Consider the following 19,295-nt stretch of genomic DNA (forward strand, 5'->3'; position numbering starts at 1 on the left):
TGGGGCTCCACGTGCATACCGCATGTCATTGGGCCCCACGTGCATGACGCATGTTATGGGTGCCCCAAATGCATGCCACATGTCATGGGGGCCACACTTGCATGACACATGTCATGGGGGCTCCACGTGCATGCCACATTTCATTGGGGGCCCAAATGCATGCTGCATGTCAGAGGCCACAAATGCATGCCGCATGTCATGGGGTCCCCACATGCATTCCGCATGTCATGGGGGCTCTACATCCATGCCGCATGTCATGAGGGCACCAAGTGCATGCCGCATGTCATGGGGGCCCCAAATGCATGCCGCATGTCATGGGGGCTCCAAATGCATGCCGCATGTCATGGGGGGCCCAAATGCATGCCGCATGTCTTGAGTACCCCAAATGCATGTCGCATGTCATTTGGGCCCCACATGCATGACGCATGTCATGGTGGCCCCAAATGCATTCTACATATCATGGAGGCCCCACGTCCATGCCGCATGTCATGTGGGCCCCAAATGCAAGCCGCCTGTCATGGGGGCCAAAAAAGCATTCCGCATGTCAAGGGGACCCCAAATGCATGCCTCATGTCATGGGGGCCACAAATGCATGCTGCATGTCATGGGGCCCCACATGCATGCCCCATGTCTTGGGGGCCTCAAATGCATGCTGCACGTGATGGGGGACCCAAATGCATGGCACATGTCATGGTAGCCGACACGCATGCCGCATGTCATGGGGGCCTCAAATACGTGCCACATGTCATGGGGGCCCCACATGCATGGTGCATGTCATAGGGGCCCCACATGCATGCCGCATGTCATGGGGCCCCACATGCATGCCGCATGTCATGGGGGCCTCAAATGTATGCTGCATGTCATGGGGGCCCCAAATGCATGCCGCATGTCATGGGGTCCCCACATGCATTCCGTATGTCATGGGGGCTCTACATCCATGCCGCATGTCATGAGGGCCCCAAGTGCATGCCGCATGTCATGAGGGCCCCAAGTGCATGCCGCATGTCATGGGGGCCCCAAATGCATGCCGCATGTCATGGGGGCTCCAAATGAATGCCGCATGTCATGGGGGCCCCAAATGCATGCCACATGTCATGGTGGCCCCAAGAGCATGCCGCGTGACATGGGGGCCCCACGTGCTTGACGCATGTCATGGGGGCCCCACATGCATGACGCATGTCTTGAGTACCCCAAATGCATGTCGCATGTCATTTGGGCCCCACATGCATGACGCATGTCATGGTGGCACCAAATGCATTCTACATATCATGGAGGCCCCACGTCCATGCTGCATGTCATGGGGGCCCCAATTGCATGCTGCGTGTCTTGGGAACCCCAAATGCATGTCGCATGTCATGTGGCCCCACGTGCATGCCGCATGTCATGGGGACCCATGTGCATGCCAAATGTCATGGGGGTACCACGTGCATGCCACATATCATGGGGTCCCCACATGCATGCCTCATTTCATGGGGGCCCCAAATGCAAAGTGCATGTCATGGGGGCCTCACGTGCATACTGCATGTCATGGGGACCCCCAAAGCTTGACTCATGTCATGGGGGCCTCAAATGCATTCTGCATGTCATGGGAGCTCCACATGCATGCCGCATGTCATGTGGCCCCACGTGCATGCCGCATGTCATGGGGGACCCAAATGCATACCGCATATCATGGGGGCAACACGTGTATACCGCATATCATGGGGCCCCACGTGCATACCGCATGTCATTGGGGCCCCAAATGCATACAACCTGTCATGGGATCTCCATATGCATGCCGCATGTCATGGGGTCCCATGTGCATGCCGCATGTCATGTGGCCCCAAGTGCATGCCACATGTCATGGGGCCCCATGAGCATTCCGCATGTCATGGGGGTTCCATGTGCATGGCACATGGAATGGGGAACCCACATGCATGCCGCATGTCATGGGTGCCCCACCTGCATGCCGCATGTCATTGGGGCCCCAATTGCATGCCGCATGCCATAGGGGCCCCACATGCATGGCGCATGTCATGGGGGCCCCAAATGCATGCCGCATGTTATGGGGGCCCCATGTGCATGCCGCATGTCATGGGGGCCCCAAATGCATGCCGCATGTCATGGGGGCCCCACGTGCATGCCGCATGTCATGGGGGCCCCAAATGCATACAGCATGTCATGGGGCCCCACTTGCATGCCGCATGTCATGGGGTTCCCACGTGCATGCTGCATGTCATTGGGGCCCCACGTGCTTGCCGCATGTCACGAGGGCCACAAATTTATGCCACATGTCATGGGGAGCCCACATGCATGCCGCATGTCATGGGGGGCCCCACATGCATGGAGCATGTCATGGGGGCCCCACGTGCATGCCGCATGTCATGGGGGATCCAAACTCATGCCGCATGTCATTGGGGCCCCAAGCGTATGCCGCATTTCATGGGGGCCCCATGTGCATGCCACATGTAATGTGGGCCCCAAATGCATGCGGCATGTCATAGAGGCCCCACGTGCATGCCGCATGTCTCGGGCACCCCAAATGCATGCAGCATGTTATGGGGGCCCCACGTGCATGCCGCATGTCTCAGGTACCCCAAATGCATGCAGCATGTTATGCAGGCCCCAAATGCATGCCGCATGTCATGGGGGCTCCACATGCATGCCGCATGTCATGGGGCCCCACATGCATGCCGCATGTCATGGGTGCCCCAAATGCATGCCGCATGTCATGGGGGCTCCACGTGCATGCCGCATTTCATGGGGGACCCAAATGCATGCCGCATGTCATGGGGCCCCCAAATGCATGTCGCATGTCATGGGGGCCCCACGTGCATGCTGCATGTCATGGGGGCCCCAAATGAATGCCTCATGTCATGGGGGCCCCAAATGCATGCCGCATGTCATGGGGCCCCCCAAATGCATGCAGCATGTCTTGGGGCCCACAAATGCATGCCACATGTCATAGGGGCCCCACATGCATGGCGTATTTCATGGGGGCCCCAAATGCGTGCCGCATATCATGGGGGCCCCAAATTCATGCCGCAAGTCATGGGGGCCATAAATGCATGCCGCATGTCAAGGGCGCCCCACGTGCATGACGCATGTCATGGGGACCCACATGCATGCCGCATGTCATGGAGGCCCCCATGACATGCGGCAAGCATTTGGGCCCCACATGCATGCTGCATGCCATGGGGACCCCAAATGCATGCCGAATGTCAAGGGGCCCAAAAGCTTGCCGCATGTCATGGGGGCCATAAATGCATGCCGCATGTCATGGGAGCCCCACATGAATGTCGCATGTCAAGGGGGCCCAACGTGCATGCCGCATGTATTGGGGGCCCCAAATTCATGCCGCATGTCATGAGGGCCCTGCATGCATGCCACATGTCATGGGGGCCCCGCAGGCATTCCGCATGTCATGGGGGCCCCAAATGCATGCCTCAAGTCATTGGGGCCCCACATGCATGCCGCATGTCATGGGGTCCCCACATGCATGCCGCATGTCATGGGGGCTCAAATGCTTGCCGCATGTCATGGGGGCCATAAATGCATGCTGCATGTCATGGGGGCCCAACAAGCATGCCGCATGTATTGGGGGGCCCAAATTCATGCAGCATGTCATAGGGGCCCCACATGCATGGCGCATTTCATGGGGGCCCCACTTGCATGCAGCATGTAATGGGGGATCCAAATGCATGCTGCACGTCATGGGGGCCCCACGTGCATGCCGCATGTCATGGGGGCCCCGCAGGCATTCCACATGTCATGGGGGCCCCAAATAAATGCTGCATTTCATGGGGGCCCCACGTGCATGCCGCATGTCATCTGGCCCCCCAAATGGATGCCGCATGTCATAGGGGCCCCACATGCATGCCGCATATCATGGGGGCCCCAAATGCATGCAGCATGTCATAGTGGCCCCACGTGCATACCACATGTCATGGGGGCCCCACATGCATGCCGCATGTCATGGGGGCCCCACATGCATGCCGCATGTCTTGGGGGCCCAAATGCATGACGCATGTCATGAATGCTCCACGTGCATGCCGCATGTAATGGGGCCCCCAAATTCATGTTGCATGTCATAGGGGCCCCACGTGCATTCCGCATGTCATGGGGGCACCACTTGCATGCAGCATGTAATGGGGGCACCACTTGCATGCAGCATGTAATGGGGGATCCAAATGTATGCCGCATGTCATGGGGGTCCCACATGCATGCCGCATGTCATGGGGGCCCACATGCATGCCGCATGTGATGGGGGCACCACTTGCATGCAGCATGTAATGGGGGATCCAAATGCATGACGCATGTCAAGGGGGCCCCACGTGCATGCCGCATGTCATGGGGACCCACATGCATGCCGCATGTCATGGAGGCCCCCATGACATGCGACAAGCATTTGGGCCCCACATGCATGCCGCATACCATGGGGCCCCCAAATGCATGCCGCATGTCATGGGGGCCCAAATGCTTGCCGCATGTCATGGGGGCCATAAATGGATGCCGCATGTCATGGGAGCCCCACATGCATGCCACATGTCATGGGGGCCCAAATGAATGTTGCATGTCAAGGGGGCCCCACATGCATGCCGCATGTCATGGGGACCCGACATGCATGCCGCATGTCATGGGGGCCCACATGCATGCCGCATGTCTCAGGTACCCCAAATGCATGCAGCATGTTATGCATGCCCCAAATGCATGCCGCATGTCATGGGGGCCCCAAATACATGCCGCATGTCATGGGGGCCCCAAATGCATGCCGCATGTCATGGGGGCCCCACATGCATGACGCATGTCATGGGGGCCCCACATGCATGACGCATGTCACGGAGGCCCCAAATGCATGCCGCATGTCATGGGAGCCCCACATGAATGTCGCATGTCAAGGGGGCCCCACGTGCATGCCGCATGTCATGGGGATACCAAATGCAAGCCGCATGTCATGGGGCCATAAATGCATGCCGCATGTCATGGGGGCCCCACGTGCATGCCACATGTCATTGGGGGCCCACATGCATGCCGCATGTCATGGGGGCCACACTTGCATGCAGCATGTAATGGGGATCCAAATGCATGACGCATGTCATGGGGGCTCCAAATGCATGCGGCATGTCATAGTGGCCCCACGTGCATATCACATGTCATGGGGGCCCAAATGCATGACGCATGTCATGGATGCTCCATGTGCATGCCGCATGTTATGGGGCCCCCAAATTCATGTTGCATGTCATAGGGGCCCCACGTGCATTCCGCATGTCATGGGGCCCACAAATGCATGCCGCATGTCATGAAAGCCCCACGTGCATGCCGCATGTCATAGGGGCCCCACATGCATGCCACATGTCATGGGGGCCCCAAATGCATGCCACATGTCATGGGGGCCCCAAATGCATGCCACATGTCAGGGGGGCCCCAAATGCATGCCGTATGTCATGGGTGCCCCAAATGCATGCCGCTTGTCATGGGTACCCCAAATGCATGCCGCATATCATGTGTACCCCAAATGCATACCCCATGTCATGGGGGACCCACGTGCATACCGCATGTCATGGGGACCCCCTATGCATGCCTCATGTCATGGGGGCCCCAAATGCATACTGCATGTCTTGCGGCATGCACGTGGGGCCACAAGACATGCGGCATGCATGTGGAGCTCCCAAGACATGCAGTATGCATTTGGGGCCCCCATGACATGCGGCATGAAATTGGTACCCCCATGACATTCGGCATCCACATGGGGCCCCATGACATGCGGCATGCACGTGGGGCCACAAGACATGTGGCATGCATGTGGAGCTCCCATGTCATGGGGCCCCATGTGGATGCCGAATGTCATGGGGGTACCAATTTCATACCGCATGTCATGGGGGACACTCATGCATACCGCATGTAATGGGGGCAACACGTGCATACCGCATGGCATTGGTCCCAAAATGCATGCCGCATGTCATGGGGCCCCATGTGCATGCCACTTGCCATGGGGTCCACATGCATACCGCATGTCATTGGGGGAACATGTGCATACCGCATATCATGGGCCCCACATGCATACCGCATGTCATAGGTGCCCCAAATGCATGCCGCATGTCATGGGGCCCCATGTGCATGCCACATGTCATGGAGGCCCCAAATGCATGCCGCATGTCATTGGGGCCCCAAATGCATACTGCCTGTCATGGGACCTCCACATGCATGCCGCATGTCATGGGGCCCCATGTGCATGCTGCATGTCATGGGGGCCCCAAATGCATGCCGCATGTTATGTGGCCCCATGTGCATGACGTATGTTATGGGGCCCCATGTGCATGCCGCATGTCATGGGGGCCCACATGCATGCCACATGTCATGGGGGCAACACATGCATACCGCATGTCATGGGGCTCCACGTGCATACCGCATGTCATGGGGCCCCACGTGCATGACGCATGTTATGGGTGCCCCAAATGCATGCCGCATGTCATGGGGGCCAAAAATGCATGCCACATGTCATGGGGGCCACACGTGCATGACACATGTAATGGGGGCTCCACATGCATGCCACATGTCAACGAGGCCCCACGTGCATGCCACATTTCATTGGGGGCCCAAATGCACGCTGCATGTCAGAGGCCACAAATGCATGCTGCATGTCATGGGGCCCCACATGCATGCCCCATGTCTTGGGGGCCTCAAATGCATGCTGCACGTGATGGGGGCCCCAAATGCATGCCGCATATCATGTGGCCCCAAGTGCATGACGCATGTCATGGGGCCCCTTGTGCATGCCGCATGTCATGAGGGCCCACATGCATGCCACATGTCATGGGGGCCCCAAATGCATGCCGCATGTCATGTGGCCCCAAGTGCATGACGCATGTTATGGGTGCCCCAAATGCATGCCACATGTCATGGGGGCCACACTTGCATGACACATGTCATGGGGGCTCCACGTGCATGCCACATTTCATTGGGGGCCCAATTGCATGCTGCATGTCAGAGGCCACAAATGCATGCCGCATGTCATGGGGTCCCCACATGCATTCCGCATGTCATGGGGGCTCTACATCCATGCCGCATGTCATGAGGGCACCAAGTGCATGCCGCATGTCATGGGGGCCCCAAATGCATGCCGCATGTCATGGGGGCTCCAAATGCATGCCGCATGTCATGGGGGCCCCAAATGCATGCCACATGTCATGGGGGCCACACTTGCATGACACATGTCATGGGGGCTCCACGTGCATGCCACATTTCATTGGGGGCCCAAATGCATGCTGCATGTCAGAGGCCACAAATGCATGCCGCATGTCATGGGGCCCCTTGTGCATGCCGCATGTCATGAGGGCCCACATGCATGCCACATGTCATGGGGGCACCACATGCATACCGCATGTCATGGGGCTCCACGTGCATACCGCATGTCATTGGGCCCCACGTGCATGACGCATGTTATGGGTGCCCCAAATGCATGCCACATGTCATGGGGGCCACACTTGCATGACACATGTCATGGGGGCTCCACGTGCATGCCACATTTCATTGGGGGCCCAAATGCATGCTGCATGTCAGAGGCCACAAATGCATGCCGCATGTCATGGGGGCCCCAAATGCATGCCGCATGTCATGGGGGCTCCAAATGAATGCCGCATGTCATGGGGGCCCCAAATGCATGCCACATGTCATGGTGGCCCCAAGAGCATGCCGCGTGACATGGGGGCCCCACGTGCTTGACGCATGTCATGGGGGCCCCACATGCATGACGCATGTCTTGAGTACCCCAAATGCATGTCGCATGTCATTTGGGCCCCACATGCATGACGCATGTCATGGTGGCACCAAATGCATTCTACATATCATGGAGGCCCCACGTCCATGCCGCATGTCATGGGGGCCCCAATTGCATGCTGCGTGTCTTGGGAACCCCAAATGCATGTCGCATGTCATGTGGCCCCACGTGCATGCCGCATGTCATGGGGACCCATGTGCATGCCGAATGTCATGGGGGTACCACGTGCATGCCTCATTTCATGGGGGCCCCAAATGCAAAGTGCATGTCATGGGGGCCTCACGTGCATACTGCATGTCATGGGGACCCCCAAAGCTTGACTCATGTCATGGGGGCCCCAAATGCATTCTGCATGTCATGGGAGCTCCACATGCATGCCGCATGTCATGTGGCCCCACGTGCATGCCGCATGTCATGGGGGACCCAAATGCATACCGCATATCATGGGGGCAACACGTGTATACCGCATATCATGGGGCCCCACGTGCATACCGCATGTCATTGGGGCCCCAAATGCATACAACCTGTCATGGGATCTCCATATGCATGCCGCATGTCATGGGGTCCCATGTGCATGCCGCATGTCATGTGGCCCCAAGTGCATGCCACATGTCATGGGGCCCCATGAGCATTCCGCATGTCATGGGGGTTCCATGTGCATGCCACATGGAATGGGGAACCCACATGCATGCCGCATGTCATGGGGGCCCACATGCATGCCGCATGTCATGGGGGCCACATGCATGCCGCATGTCATGGAGGCACCAAATGCATACCGCATGTCATGGGGCTCCACGTGCATACCGCATGTCATGGGGCCCCAAGTGCATGCCGCATGTCATGGATGCCCCAAATACATGCCGCATGTCATGGGGGCCAAAAAAACATGCCGCTTGTCATAGGGGCCCCAAATGCATTCCGCATGTCATGGGGGTCACACGTGCATGCCCCATGTCATGTAGGCCCCACGTGCATGCCGCATTTCATTGGGGGCCCCAAATGCATGCTGCATGTCAGGGGCCACAAATGCATGCTGCATGTCATGGGGGCCCCAAATACGTGCCACATATCATGGGGGCACCAAATGCATGGGCCATGTCATTGGGGCCCCACATGCATGCCGCATGTCATGGGGCCCCAAATGCATGCTGCATGTCATGTGGTCCCCACTTGCATTCCGAATATCATGGGGGCTCTACATGCATGCCGCATGTCATGGGGGCACCAAGTGCATGCCTCATGTCATGGGGGCCCCAAATGCATCACGCATGTCATGGCGTCCCCAAAGGCATGCCTCATGTCATGGGGGCCCCACATGCATGCCACATGTCAAGGGAGCCCCAAATGAATGTCGTATGTCAAGGGGGCCCCATGTGCATGCCGCATGTCATGGGGACCCACATGCATGCAGCATGTCATGGAGGCCCCATGACATGCGACAAGCATTTGGGCCCCACATGCATGCCGCATGCCATGGGCCCCCAAATGCATGCCGCATGTCATGGGGGCCCCACATGCATGCCGCATGTCATGGGGGCCCAAATGCTTGCCACATGTCATGGGGGCCATAAATCCATGCCGCATGTCATGGGGGCCCCAAATGCATGCCGCATGTCTCAGGTACCCCAAATGCATGCAGCATGTTATGCATGCCCCAAATGCATGCCGCATGTCATGGGAGCCCACATGCATGTCGCATGTCATGGGGCCCCCACATGCATGCCGCATGTCATGGGGGCCCCACATGCATGCCACATGTCATGGGGGCCCCACATGCATGCCGCATGTCATGGGGGCCCCACATGCATGCCGCATGTCATGGGGGCCCCACGTGCTTGCTGCATGTCATGGGGGCCCCACGTGCATGCCTCATGTCACGGGGGTCACAAATGTATGCCGCATGTCATGGGGGCCCCACGTGCATGCCGCATGTCATGCCCCCCAAATGCACGCCGCATGTCATAGGGGTCCCACATGCATGCCGCATGTCATGGGGGCCCCAAATGCATGCTGCATGTCATAGTGGCCCCAAATGCATGCTGCATGTCATGAGGGCCCCACGTGCATGCCGCATGTCATGGGGGACCCAAATGCATGCCGCATGTCATGGGGGCCCCAAATGCATGCCACATGTCATGGGGGATCCAAACTCATGCTGCATGTCATTGGGGCCCCAAGCGTATGCCGCATGTCATGGAGGCCCCATGTGCATGCCACATGTAATTGGGGCCCCAAATGCATGTGGCATGTCATAGGGGCCCCACGTGCATGCCGCATGTCTCGGGCACCCCAAATGCATGCCGCATATAATGGGGCCCCCAAATTCATGCCGCAAGTCATGGGGGCCATAAATGCATGCCGCATGTCAAGGGGCCCCCACGTGCATGACGCATGTCATGGGGACCCACATGCATGCCACATGTCATGGAGGCCCCCATGACATGCGGCAAGCATTTGGGCCCCACATGCATGCTGCATGCCATGGGGCCCCCAAATGCATTCCGCATGTCAAGGGGGCCCAACATGCATGTCGCATGTCATGGGGGCCCAAATGCTTGCCGCATGTCATGGAGGCCTCACATGCTTGCCGCATGTCATGGGGCCCAAAAGCTTGCCGCATGTCATGGGGGCCATAAATGCATGCCGCATGTCATGGGAGCCCCACATGAATGGCGCATGTCAAGGGGGCCCAACGTGCATGCCGCATGTATTGGGGGCCCCAAATTCATGCCGCAAGTCATGAGGGCCCTGCATGCATTCCGCATGTCATGGGGGGCCCCATGTGCATGCCGCATGTCATGGGGGCCCCAAATGCATGCCGCATGCCATGGGGGCCCCACGTGCATGCTGCATGTCATGGGGCCCCCAAATGCATGCAGCATGTCATGGGGCCCCACTTGCATGCATCATGTAATGGGGGTCCCACCTTGCATGCAGCATGTCATGAGGGCCCCACATGCATGCCGCATGTCATGGGGTTCCCACGTGCATGCTGCATGTCATTGGGGCCCCACGTGCTTGCCGCATGTCACGAGGGCCACAAATGTATGCCGCATGTCATGGGGGCCCCACGTGCATGCCGCATGTCATGGGGGCCCCACGTGCATGCCGCATGTCATGGGGGCCCCACGTGCATGCCGCATGTCATGGGGGCGCCAAATGCATGCCGCATGTCATAGTGGCCCCAAATGCATACTGCCTGTCATGGGACCTCCACATGCATGCCGCATGTCATGGGGCCCCATGTGCATGCTGCATGTCATGGGGGCCCCAAATGCATGCCGCATGTTATGTGGCCCCATGTGCATGACGTATGTTATGGGGCCCCATGTGCATGCCACATGCCATGGGGTCCACATGCATACCGCATGTCATTGGGGGAACATGTGCATACCGCATATCATGGGCCCCACATGCATACCGCATGTCATAGGTGCCCCAAATGCATGCCGCATGTCATGGGGCCCCATGTGCATGCCACATGTCATGGAGGCCCCAAATGCATGCCGCATGTCATTGGGGCCCCAAATGCATACTGCCTGTCATGGGACCTCCACATGCATGCCGCATGTCATGGGGCCCCATGTGCATGCTGCATGTCATGGGGGCCCCAAATGCATACTGCCTGTCATGGGACCTCCACATGCATGCCGCATGTCATGGGGCCCCATGTGCATGCTGCATGTCATGGGGGCCCCAAATGCATGCCGCCTGTTATGTGGCCCCATGTGCATGACGTATGTTATGGGGCCCCATGTGCATGCCGCATGTCATGGGGGCCCACATGCATGCCACATGTCATGGGGGCACCACATGCATACCGCATGTCATGGGGCTCCACGTGCATACCGCATGTCATGGGGCCCCACGTGCATGACGCATGTTATGGGTGCCCCAAATGCATGCCGCATGTCATGGGGGCCAAAAATGCATGCCACATGTCATGGGGGCCACACGTGCATGACACATGTAATGGGGGCTCCACATGCATGCCACATGTCAACGAGGCCCCACGTGCATGCCACATTTCATTGGGGGCCCAAATGCACGCTGCATGTCAGAGGCCACAAATGCATGCTGCATGTCATGGGGCCCCACATGCATGCCCCATGTCTTGGGGGCCTCAAATGCATGCTGCACGTGATGGGGGCCCCAAATGCATGCCGCATATCATGTGGCCCCAAGTGCATGACGCATGTCATGGGGCCCCTTGTGCATGCCGCATGTCATGAGGGCCCACATGCATGCCACATGTCATGGGGGCCCCAAATGCATGCCGCATGTCATGTGGCCCCAAGTGCATGACGCATGTCATGGGGCCCCTTGTGCATGCCGCATGTCATGAGGGCCCACATGCATGCCACATGTCATGGGGGCACCACATGCATACCGCATGTCATGGGGCTCCACGTGCATACCGCATGTCATTGGGCCCCACGTGCATGACGCATGTTATGGGTGCCCCAAATGCATGCCACATGTCATGGGGGCCACACTTGCATGACACATGTCATGGGGGCTCCACGTGCATGCCACATTTCATTGGGGGCCCAAATGCATGCTGCATGTCAGAGTCCACAAATGCATGCCGCATGTCATGGGGGCCCCACATGCATTCCGCATGTCATGGGGGCTCTACATCCATGCCGCATGTCATGAGGGCACCAAGTGCATGCCGCATGTCATGGGGGCTCCAAATGCATGCCGCATGTCATGGGGGCCCCAAATGCATGCCACATGTCATGGGGGCCCCAAGAGCATGCCGCGTGACATGGGGGCCCCACGTGCTTGACGCATGTCATGGGGGCCCCACATGCATGCCGCATGTCTTGAGTACCCCAAATGCATGTCGCATGTCATTTGGGCCCCACATGCATGACGCATGTCATGGTGGCCCCAAATGCATTCTACATATCATGGAGGCCCCACGTCCATGCCGCATGTCATGTGGGCCCCAAATGCAAGCCGCCTGTCATGGGGGCCAAAAAAGCATTCCGCATGTCAAGGGGACCCCAAATGCATGCCTCATGTCATGGGGGCCACAAATGCATGCTGCATGTCATGGGGCCCCACATGCATGCCCCATGTCTTGGGGGCCTCAAATGCATGCTGCACGTGATGGGGGACCCAAATGCATGGCACATGTCATGGTAGCCGACACGCATGCCGCATGTCATGGGGGCCTCAAATACGTGCCACATGTCATGGAGGCCCCACATGCATGGTGCATGTCATAGGGGGCCCACATGCATGCCGCATGTCATGGGGCCCCACATGCATGCCGCATGTCATGGGGGCCTCAAATGTATGCTTCATGTCATGGGGGCCCCAAATGCAAAGTGCATGTCATGGGGCCTCACGTGCATACTGCATGTCATGGGGACCCCCAAAGCTTGACTCATGTCATGGGGGCCCCAAATGCATTCTGCATGTCATGGGAGCTCCACATGCATGCCGCATGTCATGTGGCCCCACGTGCATGCCGCATGTCATGGGGGACCCAAATGCATACCGCATATCATGGGGGCAACACGTGTATACCGCATGTCATTGGGGCCCCAAATGCATACAACCTGTCATGGGATCTCCATATGCATGCCGCATGTCATGGGGTCCCATGTGCATGCCGCATGTCATGTGGCCCCAAGTGCATGCCACATGTCATGGGGCCCCATGAGCATTCCGCATGTCATGGGGGTTCCATGTGCATGCCACATGGAATGGGGAACCCACATGCATGCCGCATGTCATGGGGGCCCACATGCATGCCGCATGTCATGGGGGCCCACATGCATGACGCATGTCATGGAGGCACCAAATGCATACCGCATGTCATGGGGCTCCACGTGCATACCGCATGTCATGGGGCCCCAAGTGCATGCCGCATGTCATGGATGCCCCAAATACATGCCGCATGTCATGGGGGCCAAAAAAACATGCCGCTTGTCATAGGGGCCCCAAATGCATTCCGCATGTCATGGGGGTCACACGTGCATGCCCCATGTCATGGGAGCTCCACATGCATGCCACATGTCATGTAGGCCCCACGTGCATGCCGCATTTCATTGGGGGCCCCAAATGCATGCTGCATGTCAGGGGCCACAAATGCATGCTGCATGTCATGGGGGCCCCAAATACGTGCCACATATCATGGGGGCACCAAATGCATGGGCCATGTCATAGGGGCCCCACATGCATGCCGCATGTCATGGGGCCCCAAATGCATGCTGCATGTCATGTGGTCCCCACTTGCATTCCGAATATCATGGGGGCTCTACATGCATGCCGCATGTCATGGGGGCACCAAGTGCATGCCTCATGTCATGGGGGCCCCAAATGCATCACGCATGTCATGGCGTCCCCAAAGGCATGCCTCATGTCATGGGGGCCCCACATGCATGCCACATGTCAAGGGAGCCCCAAATGAATGTCGTATGTCAAGGGGGCCCCATGTGCATGCCGCATGTCATGGGGACCCACATGCATGCAGCATGTCATGGAGGCCCCATGACATGCGACAAGCATTTGGGCCCCACATGCATGCCGCATGCCATGGGCCCCCAAATGCATGCCGCATGTCATGGGGGCCCCACATGCATGCCGCATGTCATGGGGGCCCAAATGCTTGCCACATGTCATGGGGGCCATAAATCCATGCCGCATGTCATGGGGGCCCCAAATGCATGCCGCATGTCTCAGGTACCCCAAATGCATGCAGCATGTTATGCATGCCCCAAATGCATGCCGCATGTCATGGGAGCCCACATGCATGTCGCATGTCATGGGGCCCCCACATGCATGCCGCATGTCATGGGGGCCCCACATGCATGCCACATGTCATGGGGGCCCCACATGCATGCCGCATGTCATGGGGGCCCCACATGCATGCCGCATGTCATGGGGGCCCCACGTGCTTGCTGCATGTCATGGGGGCCCCACGTGCATGCCTCATGTCACGGGGGTCACAAATGTATGCCGCATGTCATGGGGGGCCCACGTGCATGCCGCATGTCATGCCCCCCCAAATGCATGCCGCATGTCATAGGGGTCCCACATGCATGCCGCATGTCATGGGGGCCCCAAATGCATGCTGCATGTCATAGTGGCCCCAAATGCATGCTGCATGTCATGAGGGCCCCACGTGCATGCCGCATGTCATGGGGGACCCAAATGCATGCCGCATGTCATGGGGGCCCCAAATGCATGCCGCATGTCATGGGGGATCCAAACTCATGCTGCATGTCATTGGGGCCCCAAGCGTATGCCGCATGTCATGGAGGCCCCATGTGCATGCCACATGTAATGGGGGCCCCAAATGCATGCGGCATGTCATAGGGGCCCCACGTGCATGCCGCATGTCTCGGGCACCCCAAATGCATGCCGCATATAATGGGGCCCCCAAATTCATGCCGCAAGTCATGGGGGCCATAAATGCATGCCGCATGTCAAGGGGCCCCCACGTGCATGACGCATGTCATGGGGACCCACATGCATGCCACATGTCATGGAGGCCCCCATGACATGCGGCAAGCATTTGGGCCCCACATGCATGCTGCATGCCATGGGGCCCCCAAATGCATGCCGCATGTCAAGGGGGCCCAACATGCATGTCGCATGTCATGGGGGCCCAAATGCTTGCCGCATGTCATGGAGGCCTCACATGCTTGCCGCATGTCATGGGGCCCAAAAGCTTGCCGCATGTCATGGGGGCCATAAATGCATGCCGCATGTCATGGGAGCCCCACATGAATGGCGCATGTCAAGGGGGCCCAACGTGCATGCCGCATGTATTGGGGGCCCCAAATTCATGCCGCAAGTCATGAGGGCCCTGCATGCATTCCGCATGTCATGGGGGGCCCCATGTGCATGCCGCATGTCATGGGGGCCCCAAATGCATGCCGCATGTCATGGGGGCCCCACGTGCATGCTGCATGTCATGGGGCCCCCAAATGCATGCAGCATGTCATGGGGCCCCACTTGCATGCATCATGTAATGGGGTCCCACCTTGCATGCAGCATGTCATGAGGGCCCCACATGCATGCCGCATGTCATGGGGTTCCCACGTGCATGCTGCATGTCATTGGGGCCCCACGTGCTTGCCGCATGTCACGAGGGCCACAAATGTATGCCGCATGTCATGGGGGCCCCACGTGCATGCCACATGTCAAGGGGAGCCCACATGCATGCCGCATGTCATGGGGGGCCCCACATGCATGGAGCATGTCATGGGGGCCCCACGTGCATGCCGCATGTCATGGGGGATCCAAACTCATGCCGCATGTCATTGGGGCCCCAAGCGTATGCCGCATTTCATGGGGGCCCCATGTGCATGCCACATGTAATGTGGGCCCCAAATGCATGCGGCATGTCATAGAGGCCCCACGTGCATGCCGCATGTCTCGGGCACCCCAAATGCATGCAGCATGTTATGGGGGCCCCACGTGCATGCCGCATGTCTCAGGTACCCCAAATGCATGCAGCATGTTATGCAGGCCCCAAATGCATGCCGCATGTCATGGGTGCCCCACATGCATGCCGCATGTCATGGGTGCCCCAAATGCATGCCGCATGTCATGGGGGCTCCACGTGCATGCCGCATTTCATGGGGGACCCAAATGCATGCCGCATGTCATGGGGCCCCCAAATGCATGTCGCATGTCATGGGGGCCCCACGTGCATGCTGCATGTCATGGGGGCCCCAAATGAATTCCTCATGTCATGGGGGCCCCAAATGCATGCCGCATGTCATGGGGCCCCCCAAATGCATGCAGCATGTCTTGGGGCCCACAAATGCATGCCGCATGTCATAGGGGCCCCACATGCACGGCGTATTTCATGGGGGCCCCAAATGCGTGCCGCATATCATGGGGGCCCCAAATTCATGCCGCAAGTCATGGGGGCCATAAATGCATGCCGCATGTCAAGGGCGCCCCACGTGCATGACGCATGTCATGGGGGCCCCAAATACATGCCGCATGTCATGGGTGCCCCACATGCATGCCGCATGTCATCGGGGCCCTAAATGCATGCCGCATGTCATGGGGGCCATAAATGCATGCCGCATGTCATGGGGGCCCAACGTGCATGCCGCATGTATTGTGGGCCCCAAATTCATGCTGCATGTCATGAGGGCCCCCAAATGCATGCCGCATGTCATGGGGCCCCCAAATGCATGCCGCATGTCATGGGGTTCCCACATGCATGCCGCATGTCATGGGGCCCAAATGCTTGCCGCATGTCATGGGGGCCATAAATGCATGCTGCATGTCATGGGGGCCCAACGTGCATGCCGCATGTATTGGGGGCCCCAAATTCATGCCGCATGTCATGGGGGCCCCGCAGGCATGCCGCATGTCATGGGGGCCCCACGTGCATGCCGCATGTCATGGGGGCCCCACGTGCATGCCGCATGTCATGGGGGTGCCAAATGCATGCCGCATGTCATACTGGCCCCAAATGCATGCTGCATGTCATGGTAGCCCCACATGCATGCCACATGTCATGGGGGACCCACTTGCATGCCGCATGTCATGAAAGCCCCACGTGCATGCCGCATGTCATGGGGGCCCCACATGCATGCCACATGTCATGGGGGCCCCAAATGCATGCCACATGTCATGGGGGCCCCACGTGCATGCCGCATGTCATGAAAGCCCCACGTGCATGCCGCATGTCATGTGGTCCCCACGTGCATTCCGCATGTCATGGGGGCTCTACATGCATGCCGCATGTCATGGGGGCACCAAGTGCATGCCTCATGTCATGGGGGCCCCAAATGCATGCCGCATGTCATGGTGGCTCCAAAAGCATGCCGCATGTCATGTGGGCCCCAAATGTATGCCACATGTCATGGGGGCCCCAAGAGCATACCGCATGACATGGGGGCCCCAAGTGCTTGAGGCATGTCATGGGGGCCCAACATGCATGCCGCATGTCTTGGGTACCCCAAATGCATGTCGCATGTCATTTGGGCCCCACATGCATGAAGCATGTCATGGTGGCACCAAATGCATTCTACATATCATGGAGGCCCCACGTGCATGCCACATGTCATGGGGGCCCCAAATGCAAGCCACATGTCATGGGGGCCAAAAAAGCATGCCGCGTGTCATAGGGGCCCCAAATGCATTCCGAATGTCATGGGGGTCACACATTCATGTCGCATGTCATGGGGGCCCCACGTGCATTCCACATTTCATTGGGGGCCCGAAATGCATGCTGCATGTCTGGGGCCCCAAATGCATGCTGCATGTGATGGGGGCCCCAAATGCATGCAACATGTCATGGTAGCCCCACATGCATGCCACATGTCATTGGGGACCCACGTGCATGCCGCATGTCATGAAAGCCCCACGTGCATGCCGCATGTCATAGGGGCCCCACATGCATGCCACATGTCATGGGGGCCCCAAATGCATGCCACATGTCAGGGGGCCCCCAAATGCATGCCGTATGTCATGGGTGCCCCAAATGCATGCCGCTTGTCATGGGTACCCCAAATGCATGCCGCATATCATGTGTACCCCAAATGCATACCCCATGTCATGGGGGACCCACGTGCATACCGCATGTCATGGGGCTCCACGTGCATACCGCATGTCATTGGGCCCCACGTGCATGACGCATGTTATGGGTGCCCCAAATGCATGCCACATGTCATGGGGGCCACACTTGCATGACACATGTCATGGGGGCTCCACGTGCATGCCACATTTCATTGGGGGCCCAAATGCATGCTGCATGTCAGAGGCCACAAATGCATGCCGCATGTCATGGGGTCCCCACATGCATTCCGCATGTCATGGGGGCTCTACATCCATGCCGCATGTCATGAGGGCACCAAGTGCATGCCGCATGTCATGGGGGCCCCAAATGCATGCCGCATGTCATGGGGGCTCCAAATGCATGCCGCATGTCATGGGGGGCCCAAATGCATGCCGCATGTCTTGAGTACCCCAAATGCATGTCGCATGTCATTTGGGCCCCACATGCATGACGCATGTCATGGTGGCCCCAAATGCATTCTACATATCATGGAGGCCCCACGTCCATGCCGCATGTCATGTGGGCCCCAAATGCAAGCCGCCTGTCATGGGGGCCAAAAAAGCATTCCGCATGTCAAGGGGACCCCAAATGCATGCCTCATGTCATGGGGGCCACAAATGCATGCTGCATGTCATGGGGCCCCACATGCATGCCCCATGTCTTGGGGGCCTCAAATGCATGCTGCACGTGATGGGGGACCCAAATGCATGGCACATGTCATGGTAGCCGACACGCATGCCGCATGTCATGGGGGCCTCAAATACGTGCCACATGTCATGGGGGCCCCACATGCATGGTGCATGTCATAGGGGCCCCACATGCATGCCGCATGTCATGGGGCCCCACATGCATGCCGCATGTCATGGGGGCCTCAAATGTATGCTGCATGTCATGGGGGCCCCAAATGCATGCCGCATGTCATGGGGTCCCCACATGCATTCCGTATGTCATGGGGGCTCTACATCCATGCCGCATGTCATGAGGGCCCCAAGT

This window comes from Phyllobates terribilis, unplaced genomic scaffold (genome assembly GCF_046119375.1).
Source record: "Phyllobates terribilis strain yellow unplaced genomic scaffold, ASM4611937v1 Scaffold_43__1_contigs__length_10536358, whole genome shotgun sequence".
Classification (NCBI taxonomy): domain Eukaryota; kingdom Metazoa; phylum Chordata; class Amphibia; order Anura; family Dendrobatidae; genus Phyllobates; species Phyllobates terribilis.